This window comes from Ceratotherium simum, chromosome X (genome assembly GCF_057802395.1).
Source record: "Ceratotherium simum simum isolate JZ-2026a chromosome X, ASM5780239v1, whole genome shotgun sequence".
Classification (NCBI taxonomy): domain Eukaryota; kingdom Metazoa; phylum Chordata; class Mammalia; order Perissodactyla; family Rhinocerotidae; genus Ceratotherium; species Ceratotherium simum.
In genome coordinates, this window is record NC_141940.1 from 75,542,528 (window position 1) to 75,566,247 (window position 23,720).

Here is a 23,720-nt window from a genome sequence, read left to right on the forward strand (position 1 = left end):
TGGAGAGGCAAGGAGCCAATTTTCATGAATCTGGGGAGAATACACACAGTGGCTTGATGGAGGAAGATAGCAGGGATCCCCTTTCAGAAAGGAAATAAGAGGAAAAAAGGAGATGGAGCAACCGAGGGAGATGGTCAGAGGGGCTCTGAGCCTAGGAAGCATGTTCAGGGAGGTGTCTTTGAGGGGAGATCGATGGGAGCACGGGGCAGAGGACTGTGTGTGTGTGCGGTGAGGAGGATATGATTTCCAAGCAGCTTGAGAGGAAAGTTGCCCAGTTCCTTCCCTCCATGACTTTATCAGTGACAGCAGAAACTGGTGCCCTGCATGTTGTCAATTTCACCACATGCACACCAGACAAGGAGGCAGGGCCCAGGTCTGAGTGCCACCCCTATTATGGATATACTAGGGGCTGGGAGAGGGAAGGTATCTATGAACAGGTTGCAGCTCTGCCTTTGCAACCAGTGCTAGAACCTCCAGAAGAACTGGATGGCACTTGGCAAGGATGCTTCACAGAAGACCCCAACACAAGATAAGGGTGGAACCAGAAGACTTAAAAGTCTTTCTTATCCCTAAGTGTCTACGTTTGTCTCTCTGCTTAATCCAATCAAATTTGAGGAGAATATTTCCCAAGTAGGAGATAATAGTGGTAAATCTAATATTGAATGCTTTACTATAAGCCCCAGCGTGTTCTAAGCCCATTAGGTTTTGACCCACTTAATCCTTACATCCATAGGAGGTTGGGACTTTTATGACCCCAGTTTTACAGATAAGGAAACTGAGGCACAGAGGGGTTAAGTAATTTGCCCATGATTCCTGTTTTAGGCAGCACAGGCCAGATTATGCTACAGTAATAAATATCACCTAAATCTCAGTGACTTAAGAAAAAAGTTTACTCTCACTCATCTTATGTGTCCATATCGGTCAGCAGGAGGTTTCTAGGACCCAGGCTGCGGGAGCAGCCACCATCTTATGACAATGACACCCAACTCAACATGGGCTTCCACTGTCATGAAAACTGTGGAAGAGAAGTTGGAGAGTTGAGGACCTGTAATTAAATGCTCAGATCCAGATGTGACCACTGTCACTTCTGCCCTCACTTCTTTGGCCAGAACTAGTCACATGGCCACATCTAACTTCAAACAAGTGGGGACATATTATCTTCTGTGTGCCTGGAGGTGCAGAGAGCCTGATATTGATGAACGTTGGTGATGCCCATCACAATCCCACAGCTGGCAAAGACTCAACTGCAGGTTGCCCAGTTCTCAAGCCTCCCCTCTTCATTGCTGTGCTCAACTGCTCTGCTTCTGTGCCCCTCCCATGGCCATCATGCCCTCCTGTGAGTTAGCTAGCAAGTGGCATAGCTTGGGGAGGGTGGTAATGGTGGGAGATTGGGGTCTCTCCCTGCCTGCTCAGTGTCTCTCTATAACTCTCACCACCTAAACCCCTAGGGTCCCAGAATGCTTTATACCCCCACTCCTGGAATAAGTCCAAGTCCAGTGTCCCCTCTATTCTCTGATCTCGGTGGGGTAAGAGTACACAAGCTTCCAGCAACCCTCACCTCACCCTGCCCCTGCCACTAACTCATGCTCACATAAGTACTTTTCTGTTGAACTTTCAGTGCTGGGAGATAGAGCAGTGGAGACAGAAATGCCGGAGGGCAATTGAAAGTCCTTGGTCCTGGTGAGCAGAGAACATTAGCAGAAGTTCAGCTTGGTGTCTGAAGCTCCTACCACAGCCTACCAAGGTGATGTCAGGAAACTGAGGGAGGGCCAGTGCAAAGGAGTCTGGGGTGACTTCTTTCTGGACTGCAGCAGAAGAGATTAAAGTTAGAAGCTGAAGACTTCCTGAAGATAAAGATAATGGTTCCTTTATGCCTGTCTCCTGATTCATTGAGGGAGAAACTGTCAAATTCATCTCTATATCCTCAGCACTCAGCACAGGCCTGGCACTCAGAAAATATTTTGTGGGGGGCACTAGAGGCAGATTTTTAAGAACAAGGTGGAAATAGCCAGACTGGCTTACGCCCCTTTCAGGTTAAAGACTCTCCCACTAATTGATCCTGTACCACACTGGGTTGCTTGATGAAACACAGAGCTGGACTCAGGCCTGGGGAAGCTCAACAGGCTACTGTCCCCACAGGAACTGAGCAGCTGGTTTCCTCTGAAGGGCCTCACTCTCCCCCTGTCAAATGAAGCTTGCAGTCCCCGACCCTTGGGTGGCTAGAAGGGGATTAGGAAGGAACAAATTCTGGAGGGTGGCTCAGTGTCTTTACCCTAGTCGTACCAGTCTTCTTCTAGTTCTTTAAGCATTCTAATCTCTTCGCCATCCTGAGGCTCTAGCTTAGAGTAGTCCCTCTATCTGGAACATTCTTCTCTTCACTCTTGATTTGGCTAACTCTTACTCATCCTTTAGGTCTCATTTTCGGGCCTTTTCCTCATAGCAGATTTCCTTGACACTTACCTCCCACTCCAATCTGAATTTGGCTTCCCTTGATATATACTCTCAAAGCCTCTCTCTTTTTTCTTTCAGAGCATTTATCACACTTGTTACTTGGGATGAATATGGGGAATGATTTGCTTTATGTCTGTCTCTCCCAGAAGACTGTAGTTTCATGAGGTCAAAGATAGAGTTTTTTCACTCTTGTATCCCAAGTATCTAGCACAATGCCTGACACATAGTAGGCTCAATAAGTGTTGGTTAAATAAATGGATAAAATTATGAAGGAAGGAATGAATGTCAAACTCTAGAGTCTTTGCTCTTTCCATTAACACATGCTTACTTGGTGCTTAATATGGCATCTGGCACATAGTGAAGTTCAATAAAAGTTTTCTCTGTCCCTCCCTCCCTTCTTCCTTCCTTCCATCACTAGCCCATTGCCTGGGAAACTCCTGCCTAGATATGCATCTTCTAGTGAGAACTTCAGACACTAAGATTCCAGATGAGTCAGCAGGAGCGAAGAGCTAAGATTGTGGCTAAGCAACTCCATGCTCAGAGTAGGCCTGCATTAGGGTACAGACAACTTGCTACTTGATCCTCAGCATCTCCCACCTCCTCCAGGCTCAACTGTAAGTGTAGGCAAATGCCAAACCACAGGGAGCCTGGCTTCAGTGTCCAAGGCTCATCCCTCACCTAGCAACCAGGGCTACATTGGGAGTGGAGACTCAAGTGCATGGGGCAGGTAAGCAGAACGAGAAGGAGATCAGGGAGTCTCTCTGAGACTACCCACTAGCCCCAGGGGAACCTTGTTGACCTGGCTGGGAACTGTGCCCAACTCTCTGTCTGTGGGGGAACTTGTGGAGTCATCTCTGGAAAATAACTGGGCAGAATCTCCAAATCACAACACTCAAAGCAGGAAAGGACATGGAAGCTGACCTAGTTCCATACCATGCCCACTGCCACTGGCACCTGATGTGCCAAACCCCTCTGCAGCGCCCCCAGCAAGTGTTCTCTCAGCCTCTGCTTGCACATCCCCAGCCATAGGGAGCTTGCTATTCCCAAAGAAGGAAAAGTCTGAACCCTCTGCTACATCATTTGGGTATCCCTCTCCACTGGACTGTGCTATCAAAGCTAAGATCCCATCTCAGGGGAATGTTATTGGTCCAGGGGAATGGTCTGGCCCTCAGCCAGGGAACATAGAGGTGTGGAGGGCTATAATCCTTTGTCAGGCCTCCAAAAGTCCTAGGGACTCTGCACCCTAGTATGCAGCCCATGTCAGAGGCCAGGGGGAGTGGCCTGTACAACCTGCCAACCTGATGGACAAGGTGCTTACAGGCACAAGAGCTACTTGAGGGTGGGGACCACATCCTCTTGTTCATCATTCCTGTCACATGGTTATTGCCCAGTAAAGGATAGGGATCAAGCCGTATTCACTTTTGTGACGAGCACTGCCTGACCTTGTTTGTCAAATGAATGGATGGATGAGTTCTCCTCTTTGAGTAAGTTGCTTCACTTCTCTGAACTTCATTTTCCTTATGCTTCAGATGAGCATCGTAATCCTTGCCTGATCTCCCTCCTGAGGACGGTTGTTGGGAGGGGGAAGGCAATGTCAGTTGGTACACATTGGAAAGGGTATGAGAAATCATTGAGATTTTCTGTCCTTGTTTCCACTTTCTATTTCCACCTTCCAGAGGAACATCAACCTCACCTGACTGATCCTCCTGTCTCTGGCTCCACATCTTTCCTCAGCAAGACATCCTTTCCCCCACTTTCCTCCACCAGAAGCTCACAGGGGCCCCCCAGCCATAAACAAAAGACCCCACAGGTTAGGCCACCCATCTCGAGGGCCCCCTTCCACCATTCTTGCCCCTGTAGTTCCTGGCTTCAGTTGTCTCCACCCCCACCCACCCCCACCTCTGAAAGGATCTTGGCTACTCTGGTTGCCTGCTGGGCCCTGGAAGGTACCCCAAAAGCTATTCTTGTGGGCCCTGGCAAAGACTGCTTCTTGGCAGCTGCCACAGTGGGTGGATAAGCCAAGAATTGGGATTTGTCACCAAGAAGGCCAAAGCTACAGGCAGCCTGGATTTAGTTGAAAAGCCACTTGAGAACTTGGAAGAATAGTGTGTCAGCTCAGATAGCAGACAAACTCTTGCTGAAATAAACTTCCCAAGGAAAACAGAAAAGAAGACATCCCCCAGGAGAGGGTATTTGGCACAAGAGGAACTTTAAGAGTGCATCTCAGCCTTCCCCTGCCTCTGTGCTGGACTACTCTGAAACCACCTCAGACTAAGGAGACTCTGCACCATTTGAAACTTGCCAGTTTAAGATAAATTGGAAACAACTTAAACACCTAACAATAGGGAACTGTTTAAATAAATTACAGCTCACCCACAGGATGGAATACTCGACAGCTATTTTTTTTAAAAAGCACAATTTGGAAGGCTCCTTAATAGCATAATATGTATAATATTAATAAAAATATTATATTTCTAGTATAATATATATCATAGTATAAATATAATATATTTATATCATAGTATAAATATAATATGTTAATATAATATACACATATTTTATATATATATTATATATATATATATATGACAAAATGTGTACACTGCTTACCCTGAGTGGTGGAGTTACATATGATTTTTATTTTCTTCTCTATACTGTCAATACTTACCAAATTTTATCCATTAAATCCATGAATATTGAAATGCTATCTAGGCTACAACATGAATATACCTTGAAAACAACATTTGGGGAAGTGGCTTTCCCCAAACTGCAAAGCAAATATTCTGCAAATCTCGATTAGGTACCTGGGACCGAAGTAAATTATGGGTTTGATGCCCTGATGGAGCTTGGAAGAGAAGATGGAAAGCCTGTTGGGTAAAGGAATGAGCCTAGTCCCAGTTCTGTCTTCAACTCACTGAATGACCTCGGGGGCAAAGCACTTGAAAACCCAAAGCTCTCAGAACTGAAGTGGGCTCTTAAATACCCTTTAGTCCAAAAAGGGCGAGTGGGTGGTCTTTGTGCTACTGCTTCCCTCTCACTCATCCATGGCAGACATCGCTGATCCATCATGGGACTCTTTCTCCCTCAGCCCAGATGTCCTTGGAATCTACCTCCAGGTAACAGTCCGGGTAGCCACTGCCTATTGTGTAAACTTTCACCCCTGATCTGATCCAATACCCTCATTTTATAGTTAGGGAGAAAAGTTTCTCAAGGCCATGCCAGGACTTGCACCTAGGACTCCTGCATCCCCGTCCAGTGTGCGTTCCATTTACCATCTCCCTCTCATTTTACCTTTCTGCACATTTAGGGTGCTGGGGGGGTGTCAAATAAGATAATTTATGTGAAAGCACTTTCCAAACTGTCAAATACAGTACATATATGTGGGAGAGGGATGACTGTTATAGAAGTTGGGTGATTTATCAGTCCATATCCATTTCAAGTGTCCAGGTTGTGTGGGGTTTTCTGAAGGATAAGAGAACACAGAAGAAGACATCATTCTAGGAGAAAAGCTAGTGAGGAGTGGTGGCCAGTGAAAACAGATTCCAGACATGCAAATAAGCACCGGGCACAGGTCCAGTATCTGAAAGAAATCAGGTAGTAAGTAAGTGGAATTTGCTTTTTCTCTGCTGAGTTTCTTCTTTGCTTTCTATCTCAGCTTTTCATGGTCATGGCTGCCACAGGCTGGGGCCAGTCTGGAGTTCTGAAAGTATCTGATACAGGAAATGTAAATTTATAAATTGTATATAAATTAGAAGTTGGAGTATGGGTTAGGGCCTGGGAGATGAATACATAGCCTGACTCTGCCACCAGACTTGTAGTGGCTCCCACTCTGGGCTCTACACCCAACGCCTGCCCCATTTTTCCTGGGCTGGATGCACTATTCCTTTATAAATTGTTTTGAAACATCTTTATGGTTTGTGGATATTTGTCTGCATGGCGAGCTTTGGTGATATTGTGAGTGGTCTCCTCTATGGAGAGCTTCGTAAATGGCTGAATCCCAGGGGGTGCTTCATATTTACACGCAGCCTTTAGGGCAAGGTTCACCAGACATAATGGGCACCACCACTCACGGATGGCAAAGGGTGCCTCTTCTAGACCAAGACTCTGGAAGGTAGGAGGTACTGGGCCCTTCTTCAGCAATAGAACAACTTCTCCCACAATGTACTGGGGTCTGTTCCCCCAGGCAGGGGACTGAACCTCAGGCTGGCTCCTGTTTTCTACCTTCATTTCCTTTTACAAGGCCTTGATGTCCTCATCCGTGACATGGGGATAACGACACTGCCCCCCAGGATAGTTGTCAAGGTCCAGAAGAGAAAGTATCTAGAGCGCAGAGCACAGGGCTGCATGTGGACGGGCTGCAGTGATTAACCACTTCCCTCCCTTCCTTCACGTCATTGGTTCTGCCAGAAGAAGGGCCTGCCACAGGGGGAAAGTAGGGAAGAAATATCTTCACTTCTCTCTACTGCCCGCCCATCCCCTGCAGGTGCCTCTCATTGACTGAACCCAATGGGAAGCCAGAGGGCAAGGGAAGCCAGGTGATGCAGTCCCTAAGGGTCAGCTGTCCCCTGTGCCCCTGGGGTAAAAAGCAGGGTAGAGAAGGGGAAAGAATGAAGCTGCAGGAGGGGGCGAGGAGCAAAATGGAGTTGATCAAGGAAGGTTCTCTGGAAGAAGTGAACTTTGAGGGAGAGGATAGGGAGCCCAGCTTCTGGGGGCATAGCAGTCAAATTCAAATTGGGTGGGGTGAACAGGAACTGTAGGGTGGCCTGGTTCTGGGCAGGGTTACCTAGAGGTTAATAAATGAGACTGTGCACTCATGTCTTTCTTGGGGAAAGTTCTGGTCACTATGCAGAGTTGGGGACATCCAGGAAGGTAGGTAGAGCTATGAAATTGGGTGGGGCAGCTCCTTCCATTAGAATGGGCTGGGCCTTGACCTTTCCTGAGAAGCAAACACTTTGAAGTCATCAGACCAGACCATCTGGGGTGAAGACTGCTGGGTTCCCTGGGAAATGCTCGCTCTCTGAATAAGAACATCCTCTGGGGGTCTTAGCAAAACCCCTGGAATGCCAGCAAGAGAGGGGGGCACATGGTGGGGGAGACACAGATGGAGCAAGTACATTCAGTTGCTCTTCCCTACCCTGGCATTGGAGTCACTTTGGGACCACTCCACATTCCTCTCCACCTACCTCTTCCCTCTGTACCTTCAGGGAAAGCCCTGGGCCTCTCTTGTCAAGACATTCTCTGAAATCTCATATGTTACACGATGACAGAACCAGAGGAGCTAGACTGCACATGCCAGCCACAGAGGTTTGGGTCAGAGGTTAGAAAAAGGCAACAGTTGGTGAGGGTATTCAAACACGGAAACAGTTGCCCATGAGAGAGTATAGAAGACCGTGTCTGGAGGAAGTGGCCTGGTGCTATGGAGTTCACACAACCAGGAGTCAGGGAACCTAGTTTCTAGTACTGACTTTGCCACTGACTCTGACCTTGAGAAAGTACATTCTGGTCTTCGAGCCTCAGGTTCCCCACGTACAACAATGAAATCAACAGATCTGCCTCAAATGGGTTTTATAAGGAGGAAAGCATAAAACAGATGAGGAAGTATTTTCAAAACTAGAAATCACCAGGTAAACTGGAAGTATCTTGAGAAATAGTAATAATGCTGACAGGAGCCCCGAGGGCCTCTCTGGGCAGGGGAACACATTTGTTGACCAGATGAACAAATATCTTTCTACAGACGCACATTTCCATGTGTACCTAAACCTGAAGTATGCAGAGGCTTGAATACCTTTTGATCCAGAATGTATACACACATCTGAATTCTTGGGTAGAAGGCTCCATGAGGGCTGCAGTATCTGGGCAAGAAATGGCCTGGAGGAGAGAGATGCATTCTGCTGAGAGGCAGCCCCACATATACATACTTGTGCTCAGCTCAGTCTTATTGAAAACCCAGGTCCACTGGAAAAAGCCAAGCTCTAGGCAATGCCTCACAGCCAATTCCATTTTGCCTTAGCCACTCTTTTGCCAGCTTGCCTTTGAGCCTGTCTGGGAAATACATTACTTACTACAATTTGAGGCCTGCCTGGGTTTGCAGGGAAAAGGGTTAGATGTGAAAGTAAATGAGATATCATTTTATAAAATTTAATCCAAAGAGCACTGGATAGGGAGACAGAAATTCCCTTCTACTCCTGGTCTGCTGTGTGACCTAGGGGAAGTTCATTGTCCTCTTTGGGCACCTGCACCTGAAGCAGGGGAGGCGGCCGGGAGGAGGTGGTTTGTAAAGACCTAGTGAGCTGAGAGCATCTGTAGGCTCTGGAATGGGCTTTTCTACCTGGCCATTTCTCCTCTTTTGGAGAAAGAGGAAACGCTGCCAGGGGAAACCAGGAGCTTTAACCAACTGCCTTATAAACTGCGGACAGTCTGCCTGAGGTATGTACTTTAGAAGCACTCATTGGGGAACGTCACTCTGCACAATATACCCTTCGCCTTCAGAGGGTTGAGGGATCTCAGAGGCCTCGGAGGAGGTGTGGGGAGGGGCAGGGAGCTGCCTGCAGGCATGAGTCCCAGGCCCTATGTGCCCACTGGCCCCATGTGAGGGGGATGGCGGAGTTTAGCTCCTTGCTCTGGGCTGCAGCTAGGTAGGAACTGACATTATCTCCATTTTAGACATGAGGATATTGAGACAGAAAGGTGAAGAAACTTGCCTGAGGCCTTTCAGCTACTAGACAATGGAACCAGGATCTGAACCCAAGTAGTGTAGTTCCAGAGCTTGTGTGCTTGCTCCTACACCATTATACTCCTAGCACGCCATATTGACAGTGTGTCAAGACCTCTCAACAAATAAGTACCAGGCTCCTACTCTGTGCCAGGTGCTGCTCTAAGCAGTGAGCAAAACAAAGTCCCTGCCCTAATGGCCTTCGAGTCTAGTGTGGGGGAACACACAGTGAACCAGTGAATATATATATGCTGTGTTAAGTTGTGATAAGTGCTTTGAGGAAAAGTGAAGCAGGGTCGTGTGCTGCGAGTGATGGACGTGCTTTTTTAAAGAGGATGGTCCAGATGGCCTCATGAAGAGCTGATTTTTTTCTTTGAGGTATGATTTACATAGACTAAAGTGCACTAATCCTAAGAGTACAGCTCGATGACTTCTTACATTGATTGACACTAAGTAAGCACCACTCAGCTTAAGATTTCGAACATTTCCAGCACTCCAGAGTTCCTTCTTTCCCAGTTTCCACCCCAGAGGTAACCTCTAGTCTATCACCATCAATTAGTGTTGCCATTATCTGACTTGTTTCACTAAACTTAATGTTTGTGAGATCCAAGCATGTTGTTGTGTGTGTCAGTAGTTCATTCTTTTTTATTGTTGTGTAATTCTCCATGGATGTTCCACATTTGTTTATTCAGTCTCCTATTGATGTACATGAGGGCTGTTAGCATGTTTTGGCTATTATGAATAACGCTGCTATGAACATTGATTTGTAGGAGTTCTTTATATATTCTGGATATGAGTCCTTTTTCAGATATTACATATATATGTATATATACATATATATACATACATATATACACACACATATATGTATATACTGTGAATGTCTTCTCCCTGTTTGTGGCTGTTTTTTTAACTCTCTTGATTCGTTTTGATGAACAGAAGTTCTTAAATTTAGTGAAGTCCAATTTATCAATATTTTCCTTCCATATCCTGTTTAAGCTATCTTTGCCCATCTCAAGATCATGAATGTATTATCCTATTTTTTCCTAGCAGCTTTATGTTTTACCTTTCATATTTAAGTCCATGATCCAATTAAAATTAATTTTTGTGTATGATGCGAGGTAGGAGTTAAGGGTCACGTTTTTCTCCCATACGGCCAGTCAATTGCTCCAGCACCATTTACTGAAAAGATTGCCTTTTCCTCCATTGAATCACAGCAATGGCCTTTGTTGTGAGACAAAGACCATATACATGTGAGTCCGTCTCTGGGTTGAGGTGATGTTTGATCTGAGATGTGAATGAAGTGAGGGAGCCAGCCATGGTGCTAAAGGGGACAGAATATTCCAGGGCCTGGACTAGAGTGAGGCACTTGCCTCAGGCTAAAATTTAAGGGGTCACCAAAAAGCTCAGTAATTTGATATATTTTAGCAAAATATTTTTAAAAATCAGAATGCATGCAAGAAATCCATGATAAATAATACATCAGAATTATACCTGAAGGCAGGCTGGGTATTGCTGATTTTTTCCTTTGTCTCAGCTTCCAACCTGGTTTGGCATGGCACTGCTGCATACAGTGCTGAGGGTGGGGTGGGGGAGCAGCCAGGAAGAAGTGCCTAAGCAGTTGGGCCAGAAGTGAGGCAGGGATATATCAGAGAAAGCTTCCCAGAGGAGGTGATATTTGACCTAGTCTTGAAAGAAGACTAGGAACTTTCCAGGCAGAGTCTATGGTAGGAGTTCATTGTAGGCAGAGCACAGTGAGAGCAAAGGGATGTGGCCTGGAAGAGCCTGGAACGGGAGAGAAATCAAGAGGTAATCTTGTGTGGCTGGGGTCTGCCCACAGTGGGGAGGGAGAGAGGGTGAGAGAAGGGGCTGGAAAGATATGCTGAGACCAGATGGTGAAGAGCCTCTAATTCCAGCCCAAGAAGTGCAGGCTTTGTCTTGAAGATGAAGGGAAGCCATGGATGCATTTTATTGGAGTGGGGGGGTAGTACATGCAGTGCTTAGGACGATGTTAGCCTCAGAAAGGCTCTTCCCTCTGCCTGTGTCCTTTGCTGGAGATGTGGAAAGGGCTTTACTATCAGAGTGTGGGCTCTGTAGAAGGGTGAGAGCTCCAGGGGAAGGAGCCCAGAGCAAAAGGCCATCAGGCTCCCACAGAAGCCTTTAATTCCCTTGGGGACTCCATCTTAGTCACTGACCACTCCAGACCTTGGACTTCCAAGCTGGATATTCGGACTCTGCCTGTGCACAGACAGGCATCACTGCTGCCCTCCTCCTCCACCCTCTCGGCAGGTGGCCAGAGACACTTTAGTTCTCTCTTCAGCACACTGCCTTCCCAGAGAGGCCTGCTCCTCTCACCCCACAGTGTCCTCTCCCCCTCCACCAGGAACCTTATCAGCCGCACACAGTCTCTATGCCATGGAATTTAGGGCTAAAAGGGGGTCACAGACCTTCTAGGATAGTGGTTCTCAGCCCTGTCTGCACATTGGAATCACCTCAAAAACTTAAAAAAAAATACCAATGCCTGGGTTCCACCCCCAGAGACTCTGATGTCCTTGGTCTGGGGTGTCGCCTGGGCATCTGCTTATTCTGATGTGCATCCAAGGCTGAGAACCACTGATCCAGGGTTTCCTAAACATTCCTGATGATAAGAATCACCTGAGGTACTTGTTAAACATACGCATTTCTGGGATCTACCTCAGAATCTAGACAGGCCTCTTTCTGAGTGGACCTGGGAGTAGGGTTCGCAGCATCTGGGTAACTCCCTCCTGCTCCTTCTCTTCTTATCCCCGGAGATGAGCCTCAGAGCAAGCTCTGTGTGCAGCTTGTGGGTGAAGAGTTGGTGCTGGGGGCCTCTCTCACACTCATACAGCCATTTGCTCTGGACTGTTATATGACATAATCCTGTTTACTGAGCAGCAAGCAGATACTCAAAGCTTTAGCAACCGTAAGTATAGATGAGGCCTTAGGCCTGGGGGAACACCAGTTTTTTAGCAGCTCCAATTTTTTAGCAGCTGCAAATCCCAAGATGATCTGGGCAAAAAAAATAGAAGGGAGCTGGAATAGAGCTTCCAATAAGTCTAGCTTTCCCTTCTTGCCTTGGAAGAGACAGTGTTGGGCATATAAGCAAGATATCAGGCATGGGGTAGGGAGAGAAGCAAAGAAGAAGGAATGGGAAGAGAAGTGGTAGGCTCGAGGTGCTGGGCGGGCACTGAAGTGTGCCCCCTCGGGGCAGTCATTGGAGACACAGAACCAGCGGCACAAGCATCAGTGCCTGAACCTGTAACATATCCGTTTAATACCCAATACCATAGAGAACTGCAGAGGAGCAAATTTAAGGCTAGCCATAGTGGACTCTCCAAAAATGCCTGTTCAACAGATGAATATGCTGAGCTTCAGTGTTCTAAGGACACGCCTCAGGGGCAGCTGTTGAAGGGCAGGCTGGCTGAGCTGAGTAGACACTCCCCCTTCACCACAGCCAGTCTGCTTTTATTTGTTTCACATATTTTTCTGAGTAAGATTTTATTAGAAAATAGGAATTTTTTAAGTGCAGAAACCACAGATGCATTCCAACGTTTTCATACTACAGATAAGAAGAAATTGAAGCTCAGAGGAGAAAAAGGACACACAGGCAGTGACAAAACAGGAACCGGGGCCATGGCTGTCTGAGGGTCATCTTCACCAGACCAGGCCTCCCTCACCCCAAACCTTTACTTCTCCCTCTCCAGTCTATTTACATGGCCTGGGAATTGGGAAGAAAAAATGGGAGAAGGAAAGGAAAGAAGCATGGAGAAGGAAGGGAAGGAAAGAAGACAGGAGAGAGGGAGAAAAAAGAGGAAGGGAAGGAAGAAAGGACGAGCTCGCTGCACTGTGTATTCTGAAAGAAGGGGAATTGGGGGAGCAAGGAGTACTAGAAAACCAGGGTTTCCTTGAAGAGCAGCACTTCTCTAAGAGGAACTTGGCTGAACTAAAGAGTGAAGCAAGGTGAGACTGAGAAAAAAAATCAAACTTAGTCTTGAAGGGGGCCCAGGCTGAACTCTGCAATGGTTCAGGGCACTTGGAGATGACTTTCTTGAGTCAGAGGCAGGACCCTTGGGCATCTGTGGACAAATAAATCCATCTGTGGATGGATAAATTGGACTTCCACAAAATTAAAAACTTTTGTGTATCAAAGAACATTATCAAATAAATGACCAGACTGACTACAGAATGTGAGAAAATATTTTCAAATCACATATCTGATAAGGTTTAGTATTCAGAATAGAACTCTTACAACTCTTAACAACTCAGTGACAAAAAGTCAAACAACCCAATTAAAAAATGAGCAAACGACTTGAATAGTTATTTCCCCAAAGAAGATATATGAATGGCCAACAAGCATGAAAAGATGTTCAACATAATTGATCATTAAGGAAATGCAAATCAAAACCACAATGAGGTAAAACTTTATACCCACTAGGATGGCTATAATTTAAAAAGACAGAAAATGACGAGTGTTGACGAGGATGTGGAGAAATAGGAACCCTCGTTCATTGTCAGTGTGAATGTAAAATGGTGCAGCCTCTATGCAAAACACTTTGGTGCTTCCTCAAAAAGTTAAACATAGGGTTAACATACAACTCAGCAATTCCACTCTTACATATATAACAGAAGAATTAAAACAGATATTCAAATAAATACTTGTTCACAAATGTTCACAGCAGCACTATTCATAATAGCCAAAAGGTGGAAACAACCCAAACATCTATCAATGGATGAATGAATAATCAAATTGTGGTTTACCCATACAATGAAATACTATTCAGCCATAAAAAGGGAATGAGGGGTGTTCTTATGGGGTGATGAAAAAGTTTTGAAACTAGAGAGAGGTAGTGGTTTCATAACATTGTGAATGCACTAAATGCCACTGAACTATGCACTTTAAAATGGTTAATTGTATGTTATGTGAATTTCACCTCAGCAAAAAAATCATGAGAGATCACAGCTGCCATCTGTGAATGGGAGACATGCTACCTGAGCAGTCAGCTCCTCAGATCTAGTATCATGTGGCTTCTGCAGCATGAGCAACATATTTTCTACACACTCCAAGCTTAACTTGATAACCAATAGCAGCTACAAGATGCAAGTAGTGTCCCCTGGTTAATCAATCTGGTCATATCCAATTCAAAGTATGAAAACTAGGGCCCCCCATGCCTTACTCTTTCTTATTGGAACCCCAATTCTGTTTGTATCCACCCTCCTCGACATGGTTATGTGCTTCAAGAGATGGGTCCTGATTGGTCTAAACCTGTTGTAGAAGCTTCAACCCCTGGCCTATGATTGACTTTGGCATGGGCATGTGACATAGTTCAGGCTAATGAGATACTTGGGGAAGCCCACTGGGACCTCTTCTGGAAAAGCTTTCCTTGCTTTATAACAGAGCTACATAGGAAGAGATGATCTCTCTCGTCTTCTGTGGGATGTTGTTGTACCAGAAAGGATATCCAAAGCAGTGGCAGCTATCTTGCAACCAGGCTCAGGATGAAGCCACCATATGGATCAGAGAGAAGCCAAGAGAACCACAGGGAGGTAAACTCTGAAATCATCTTGATACACACCCTCATCCCCTGTAGCAGATTGAATAATTGCCACCCATAGCTATCAAGTCCTAATCCCTAGAAAAAGAGTCTTTGCAGATGTAATTAAGTTAATGATTTTGAGATGAAGACTACCCTGGATTATCAAAGTAGGCTCTCAATGCTATCACATGAATCCTTATAAGAGAAAAGCATAAGGAGTTTTGAGAGATAGATACACAGAGGAGAAGGCAATGTGAAGATGGAGGCAGAGATCGGACTGATGTGGCTATGAGCCAAGGAACAGCAACAATTGCTTAGAAGCCACCAGAAGCTAGGAGACAGGCATGGAACAATTTGCCCTCAGAGCCTCAGGAGGGAGTATGGCACTGCCAACACTTTGATTTCAGATGTCTGGCCTTCAGAGAATTAATTTCCATTGGTTTAAGCAACTCAATTTGTGGTAATTTATTATAGCAGCCTTAAGAAAGTAATATACACCCCCACCTCACCATACACTCTTTGCTTCCCTTGGGCAGATTCTTTGCTGACCCATACCAGCCTCAGTGGAGGTAGTTCCCCTCAGCCATGTTCCCTGAGCCAGCTTCCCTGTGGCTGCCTCCCCCAGCGCCTGTACTGTAATGGTGTGTTGGACTGTGCCAACTGGGGCTGATCAAGAGGATTGTGATGAATCCCACCTGCCCATTCCCCAACCCCTAGCCAGCCCACCCACCCCAGGAGCCCTTGGTGGCCCCACCACTCCATGCAGGCAAATACACTTAGCTCCTGGCCTTCCATGGCCTCCCATTAACTTCCTGGCATCTGACCCATGGACTATTTCCTTATTCCCTCCCAGAGGCCTGCTCCTCCATTCTCTCCCTCTCCCCACCCCAAAAGCTACCTCTCTAGGGACATATCTCATCAAATTCCAAGAACTGATCCTGTCTACCAATCAGAAAGGACTAGACATAAGAAGTGGGTTCCATGGGGAGAGTACAAATCGTCTGCCTTCACCACTCTAATCCTGATCTACCACTTCCTTTCTCTGGATCCCCAGCTCCTCATCAATCACAAGACAACTTTGGAGTCAGGCAGATGTGGAGTTTAAATCCCACTTACCCCACTTACCAGCTGTATCATCTCAAGCCAGTTCCCTTATCCCCCAGTGCCTCAATTTCTTCATCTAAAAATGGGGGTAACAATATGGTAAGAGATATTTTATCTGGTGTGGCTGATCCTCCCTTTTCTGCACTAACAATATTTCCAAAGTTGGCAATGTTTACTCAAAAACAGAACAATAATTTTTAAAGAGGCATGAAAAAAATTCATTTATATATGCATAATTTTTGTTAACCATGAAAACACATGAAGAACTTGTCACTGTCACTACTAAATATGCATTACCAGTGAGATTGCCATTGTGGTATCACTAGGCTCAGGTGCCATCCTCACCATTCTGCCTATGTTGCATGAATTGGGCCACTGTGACCTTAACCGACATTACACACCATCATCTCATGATGAACTTCAGTGCTCAATAAATCATCATTGGATTATTATGATGGTGTTTCTTAAGAAAACTTGATGTCCATTAAAAACAACCCCTTATAACAAGTCCTTTGCTATTGGGATGCCTTGGGTATTTAGGTTTCAAATAGGTGACCTCCTACTGGGTTCCCTTCTTCCTAGGATGGTATCAAAGGAGAACATTCAAGCTCCTGTTGATAAAGTCCCCAGTCGAGTGCCAGGTCCATGGAGCATCTTGGCACATGGGAACTCTTACACTGAGGAGGAAGGGAGGATGTGCCTGGGGGCTGTCCATCCCACCTCCTCCCAGCTCTCCTGTCTGCTGTCTCCTCCTCAGTGAACAGCAGTGGATGGCTCCACCTCTCAGACTTGACTCAGAAAGTGAAGCAAGTAGGAAAGTGGATTCAAGAGGACCAGCCATGCAGTAAGTATCTCCCAACAGGAAGGGAGCCATAGGCTCACCTTCACCTTCTCCCTGGGTGTGATAGTCAATTTTATGTGTCAACTTGACTGGGCCACAGGGTGCCCAGATATTTGGTCAAACATTATTCTGGGGGCTGGCCCGGTGGCTTAGCGGTTAAGTGCGCACGCTCCACTACTGGCAGCCTGGGTTCAGATCCCAGGCACGCACCGACACACTGCTTGTCCGGCCATGCTGAGGCGTTGCCCCACATACAGCAACTAGAACGATGTACAACTATGATGTACAACTATCTACTGGGGCTTTGGGGAAAAAAAAAAGAGGAGGATTGGCAATAGATGTTAGCTCAGGGCTGGTCTTCCTCAGCAAAAAGAGGAGGATTGGCATGGATGTTAGCTCAGGGCTGATCTTCCTCACAAAAAACAGAAAAATACATTATTCTGGGTGTGTCTCTCAGGGTGTTTTTGGATGAGATTAACATTTGATTCAGTAGACTGAGTAAAGAAGATTGCTCTCCCCAGTGTGGGTGGGCCCCATCCAATCAGCAGAAGGCCTGAATAGAACAAAAAAGGCTGCCCTTCCTGGGAATAAGAGGGAACTCCTGCTTGACTGCTTGGGCTGGGATATCAGTCTTCTCTGGCCTTTGGACTCGAACTGAAACAATGGCTCTTCTTGAGTCAAGCCCGCCAGTTTTTATACTGGAACTTACACCATTGGCTCTCCTGGTTCTCAGGCATTTAGACTCAGACTAGAACTACACATTGGCTCTCCTGGGTCTCCAGCTTGACCATGGTGTATCTTGGGACATCTCAGCCTCCATAATTGTGTGAATTAATTTCTTATAATAATTCTATCTATTATCTATCTATCTATCTATCTATCTATCTATCTATCTATCTATCTATCCTATTCGTTCTATTTCTTTGGAGAACCCTGACTAATACATCATCACCCATTTCCTCCAAGACATAGTGTTCCTTCTGCCTTAGCGGTTCCAGGATTTAGAATCAAGAAACCTAATTTCAAACCCTGACTCTGCCACTATTCTGCTATGGTCACTTGGGCAAGTCATTGGCTGTCCATCGCTGGCCTCAGTAGATTGGTCTTTAAAGATGCAAATAATAATACCTACCCTGCCGTCTTGCTGGGCTGTTGATGCAGCCAGCGTAAGACAATTGTGGATCCATAATAATTGAAAGTTTCCACGTTTCCACCCCTACCTTTTCACAAGAGAGATTGTTTTTTTCCCCGGCAGAGCAAAAAATGTTTTGAAGCAGGAAGGCATCTGGAATGCTGGCATCTGGTTCCTCCTCTATTACTATCTCACTGAGTGGCCCTGGGCTGGGTCTTACCCCCTCGGGGCCTCAATTGTCCCATGGATATAGTAAGGAGGGTGGCCAAGAAAAACTGGACCATTCTAGGAACCTAAGAGACATTGAACCACAGAAAGGACAGAGCCATTTCCACAGTAGATTCAAAGATGCCCTTCATGGAGCCATCTCCCAGAGACTTGGGCCCAGATCTCTTCAAGCTCCAGCTACCAGGACATAGTTCTGCTTTGGGTTTGGCAAGCAGGCAGCTCTGACCCTGTTCTCCAAATCTCTGTCCCTTTCTCTCTTCTTCTCTCTCTCTCTCACTACCTCTTCAGAGAGCAGATTTTCTCAACCTCGTCACTCAGAATGGGCCAGGTGGTCCAGCCTCTTGACTCACAAACCTATGAATGGAGAGTATTTCCCAGCAGCCTACTTGCATTAGCCCTTTCTGCAAGGTTGTTATTAGCTTCTAATAGTCAAGTCTTCTTTCTGGCTGTTTCTTATTACAAAGACATTATTTGTTTAACACCCAGATCCCAGGATCTGGGTCTTGGGAGTCTTGGAGGTATTTCGAACACTCCGCTCTTCTTTTCTTTCTCTCCATCTCGCTCCTGTTTTCTCTTTATTTTGGTCCTCTCTTTTGTCTCTTGTAAAAACTGTCCTTGGCATCCTTAAAAAAAGAAAGACCAGGGGCTATCCCCGTGGCATAGTGGTTAAGTTCGGCACCAGCCCGGGGTTCGCGGGTTCGTATCCTGGGTGTGGACCTATACCACTCGTCAGCTATGCTGTGGTGGTGTCCCACATACAAAACAGAGGAAGACTGGCACAGATGTCAGCTCAGGGACAATCTTCCTCAAGCAAAAAAAGAGTAAGATTGGCAGTGGATGTTAGCTCAGGGCCAAACCTCCTCACCAAAAAAAAAAATAATAATAATAATAAGTAAAAAACAGTAAAGCCCTGCTGGCCCAGGCTTAGCAGTGAAGAGAGACTCACCTCGGGGACCTCTCACCAATCACTGCTACCTCCACTCTCCCTGGACTCCAGACGCACACTGGCAGAGCCCATTTAATGCTTTGGCCTGTGGGGGAACCTAGGACGTTTCCTTTTATTCCCTGAACTCAGTGTGGAATGGATAGCTAAGGCTTTCCTACTGATGCATGGAAAATTGCAGGGAAATGATGTGAAACTACATCATCTTGCTTATAAACAACACCATCCCCAAGGCCCATGCCAGTCCCATCCCAGCTCCTGGCCTGACTTCACAATGCAGGCGCCACCCAGAAACTCATGTCTAGCCCATGGCTCCAACAGAGCTAGAGAGGTTATGTCCTGCCAAAGGACATCTCTCACAGTTTGGGTTTCTGTATCAGAATCTGCCTTTTCCCCAGGTCAATGACCCCAGAAATGCCCTCTGTGTAGGAGAGAGCACACCCACACATGGAGTGCCTGAATGCCACACAATAACCCAGCATTCATACCCACAAGAGTACTCATTCAGCAGATGGAGGAGCTGTCCTTACATTTCTTTCCTTTCTCTCCCTCCTTCTCTCTTCTCCACACTGCCACCTGTCTCTCCAATATCCACCTTGTTTCTCACCTCCCACCCACAAGTGCGGGGTCATTCGTGTTTCTGCCTTCTGATGGCCTTCCCCATGCTGGGGCGGCAGAGCCTTCCCTAATGTGTTCTCCTGCCCTCAATAGGTGGCTCAGGTCAGATGGTTGATTTGCACCCCTTCCTCCAGGGTCACATCTCTGCTCTGTTCAGCTGATATTCCCAGTCATTCGTTCAACAAGCATGGGCTGAGCCCCTCGTGGGCCAGGCCCAAGCTAAGTGCTGGGGACACAGCTAGGGACTGTGGTCACAGTTCCTGCCTTACAATGATCCACAGTTATTGAGAAGATAGGCACACAAACAGTCGATAAAAATGCAGTGTCGCCAGTGTCATGTGAAGTAAGCACAGGGAAACCTACCCCAGACTGGGGTTGGGGAGAAGGACCAAAGAACATTTCCAGGAGGAAGTGAAGTCTGATTGAGATCTGAAGGAGAAATAAGAGTTAAGCAGGCAAAAAGGAAGGGAAAGAGCATTCCAGGCAACAGGACCTGCATGTTCAGAGTCTAAAGATGAAACAGCAGGGCTAGTCTGTGCCCGGGGTTGTTTTTCCGTGACACTGTGTGGACACGTGCCTGTGTGCCCTGCGTCTCCATGCATGACCATAATCTGCACGTCCTAACACAGAAGATCTGGAGGACTGTTCTGCCAGAGCCATTGAACACACTATGCCCAGATGGCTGTGTTACAACATAAAATCACCACATTTTTATTATGAGGTAATGGGATCCTCTGACATCCCTGAGCCTTCCCTCACTCTTGAATTCCTCCATCAATCCCCATCAGAGCTAGGGTCACCAGTGGAGGAGGTGAAGTGGTGAGGTGGGAATGTCCTTTTCAAACAGCGCAAGATAATAATCATTTTTTTTTAAAGCTGAAAGTTTAATGGTTTAATGTTAGGCCTTGTAAAATATTTTTTTGTCAAATCCACTCCATTAATGCAGTCAGAACAAAATGTTCCTGGTGTCCAAATGGATATATCAAAGCAGCCAGGTCAAAATGGCATGTGCCACAGGGTGTGTGTGTGTGTGTGTGTGTGTGTGTGTGTGTGTGTATGTCTGTGCCTCTGAGCAAGTGAGTATATGAGGGTCACCAGCTACATGCTCCCTTTTATGAATATTTGGGCCAGACCAGGTATTTGTAGGCCTGGGGACCTTGTTCAGTGTACACAGTATGTGTCCACGTGGGTAAAGGTGCCCATCAGCATTGCTCACAGAGCTAGCCTGTCAGGGTATTTCCAACTGTGACCTTGACTTCACACTTGGCCAGGGTGAGGAAGTGAGACTGATCCATGAGGAGAAGAGCTGCTATTTGCGTCTCCCTCCTCACTCTGTTTCATCACCGCCATCAGTCCAGCTAGCCTTCCCAACAAAGTCCCTCCAGCGGGAATTCATAAAATGCTTTAAAAAAGAGAAGGGATCCTGGGGCCAGGCCCACCCAGGCCACAGATCCCCTTAGAGAGAAAAGGAGTTGACAACTGTAGGCCTTCTGGGACCCTAGGCTTTCAAGGTTTCAGAGTGCAGAGAGGCCAGGAACCCAGCCTCCTTGAGGGTCAGCACACTGGCATCCTGGGCAGTCTGGAGGAGCTGGGGCCGGGAGGGTGGAGTAGGGCTGAGTGGGGACAGTGCAGACAGACCAAGAGTGGGACTGGACTGATGAAGGGGGCTCAGTCCTGGGCTGTGAGCAGGCTGCAGGGCGCATGGACTGGGCCCGATCTAAAGATGAGACAGGCTCCAACGCCATCTGCCATCCCCGCTGCACCTTTGTTATGCGTGAGACTTCTCCTGCCTGAATAATTGCAGTAGGCTCTCTCTTAATCTCCCAGCAGCTCTTCTCTCCATCTCCAGTTCACGACCCACACAGCATCCAGAGTGAGCTTTCCAAAACACAGGCCCAATCTTATCATTCCCAGCCTAAAACCCTCAGCTGGTTCCCCAGTATCTATAGAAGCATTTCCCAAACTATGTGGCCTGGGATGGTCACTGGGATCTGATGACAAAAGGGATTCCAAGGGCAAATAAGTCAGGAGAATGCCTTGCTCAACAAAGTAAAACAGGTGTCTTTATTGCAGGACAGATGAGCATCTGTACTATGCTAATGTACACCTCCTCTACCCCATTTTTCTCCTAGGATATAGCATTCAGCAGAACCCGGTTTGGGAAACACTGGCTCCACATGCTGTATGCAACTCTCTGGGACCTGGCATCTGCATGCACCTCCAGCCCCCTTGTCTTCACTCATGTTGTCCCCTCAACAGGAATACCTTCCCTGGCCCTCCCCATTGCCTGCCTAATTCCTGCTTACCTCTCAAGACATTTGAACTATGCCTCCTCCGGGGAGCCTACCCTGGTTACTCCCACCCACTGCTCATCTCTCACTCTCTAGGCTGTGCCTATCTCTGACATGGTTTCAATACAACATTTCCATATTTGCCTCCAAAATGGGATTTTGAGCTCCTTGTAGGCAGGGTCTGGGCCCTATTCAACTCTGGGCCCAGAGCCCAGCACAGGGCCTGCCAGTTCTCAGTGAATGCTGGATGGAGAGATGGGACAGAAAGAGCAGCAGAGAAAGAGTTTCAGAAAGAGAGGGATAGAAAGAAAGACGAAATGAGAGAGCAGAAGCAAGTATATGGAGGCCTTTGTCAGGAAGCCCTCAGAATGCCCCAGGTTCTATGTGTCAAGCTAATGGATTTGAAACTGAACAGCTGTACATTATGTAAGATACTCTACGCAGCTTCAGTAGGAATGGCCAATTGCTCTTGGCTTATTGGCATCCAATGGGGCTGCAGCCCAAACACAACAGTGAGGCCAGTGCATTGGGCCAGTCCAGCCTACTAATTCAGCAGTGCTCACTAATTTGATAAAAACAATGTCTGCTAAAAAGCTCAGGTGGGCCAACCACCAGGTCAGGTGGGCTCAATTTGGCGCTCAGGCAGCATGTGTCAGTGTCAGGTTCTACTCCACTGGGGCCCTGCCCACAAGCGCTGCACTGCCTCCATGGCAGTGAACTGTGGGGAAAAGGCCTGAGGACTCATCCGTCTCCACAGGAGGACACTGGGGTGTCCTGGCCCCTGATCTATCTCCCCAGATGATGTACCTCTCCTCTCTCTGGTCTGTTTCCCTCTCCTTCCCTCTGAGGCTCAGAGTTAGGAAGTGGGAAAAAGAAAGAAGCTACAAAGAATGGCCAAGCTTAGGGTTTGGATGGGATTCCTTGACCCATTTGTTTACAGAAAGCCTCACTGCCATTTGAGTAAGAACCCCAAGAAGGTGAGAGAAAGCCATGCAGATATCTGGGGAGACTGGAAAGAGTACGCCTGACACAGTCAAGGGACAGCAAAGGGGCCAGTGTGGCCAATGCAGATGGGATCAGGGGGAAGTGGTAGGAGATGTGGTCAGACAGGTGACAAGGGGCAAAGTTAGGTAGGGCCTTGTAGACTGTCACAAGGACTTGAGCAAAATCAGAAGCCACTGGAGAGTACTGTGGAGAAGGTCGTTTTGGTTTGTATGTTGAGAGTGGATTGTAAGAGTGGAAGCAGGGAGGAGTTGAGAGGCTCCTGCAGTCATCCAGGTGAGAGATGATAGCAAGGACTGAGGTGAGAGCAGTGGAAGTGGTAGGGAGTGGGAAAGTTCTGGATGGATTTTGAAAGGAGAATCAACAGAACTTGGATCCGATGTGGGGTATGCAAGAAAGATAGGAGTCAAGGATGACTCCAAGGCTTTTGGCCTGAGCAACTGGAAAGATGGAGTTGCCATTTACTGCTAGTTGCTGAAGATAATCAGACCCAATCTGCAGGGCAGGGTGAAAGCAGACCAAGTTCCTGCAAAGCCCATTAACCCGGCTCAGTGCAGGCCCCCAGTGCAGGTCCCATGTGACTTGGTGAAGCCCCGTGTGTTTTGCTGAAAGAAAGGGCATGAGATCTCCAGCAGACCCAGCTAGAAACCTTGGAACCTGGGAGAGTCACCAGGGCCAGGGACAATGTTTGGGGACCTGGTTCTTCCCTTGGGCCCTGGACTTCTCTGGGACACAAGAGCATGGGACACTATGAGGTGCCCCAGCTCCTTTCTCTGCTCACAGCTTCCTTTTGACAGCTCAATCCACTCCATCACTCCCAAGGCTTTCAAAGGCTTGTCACAA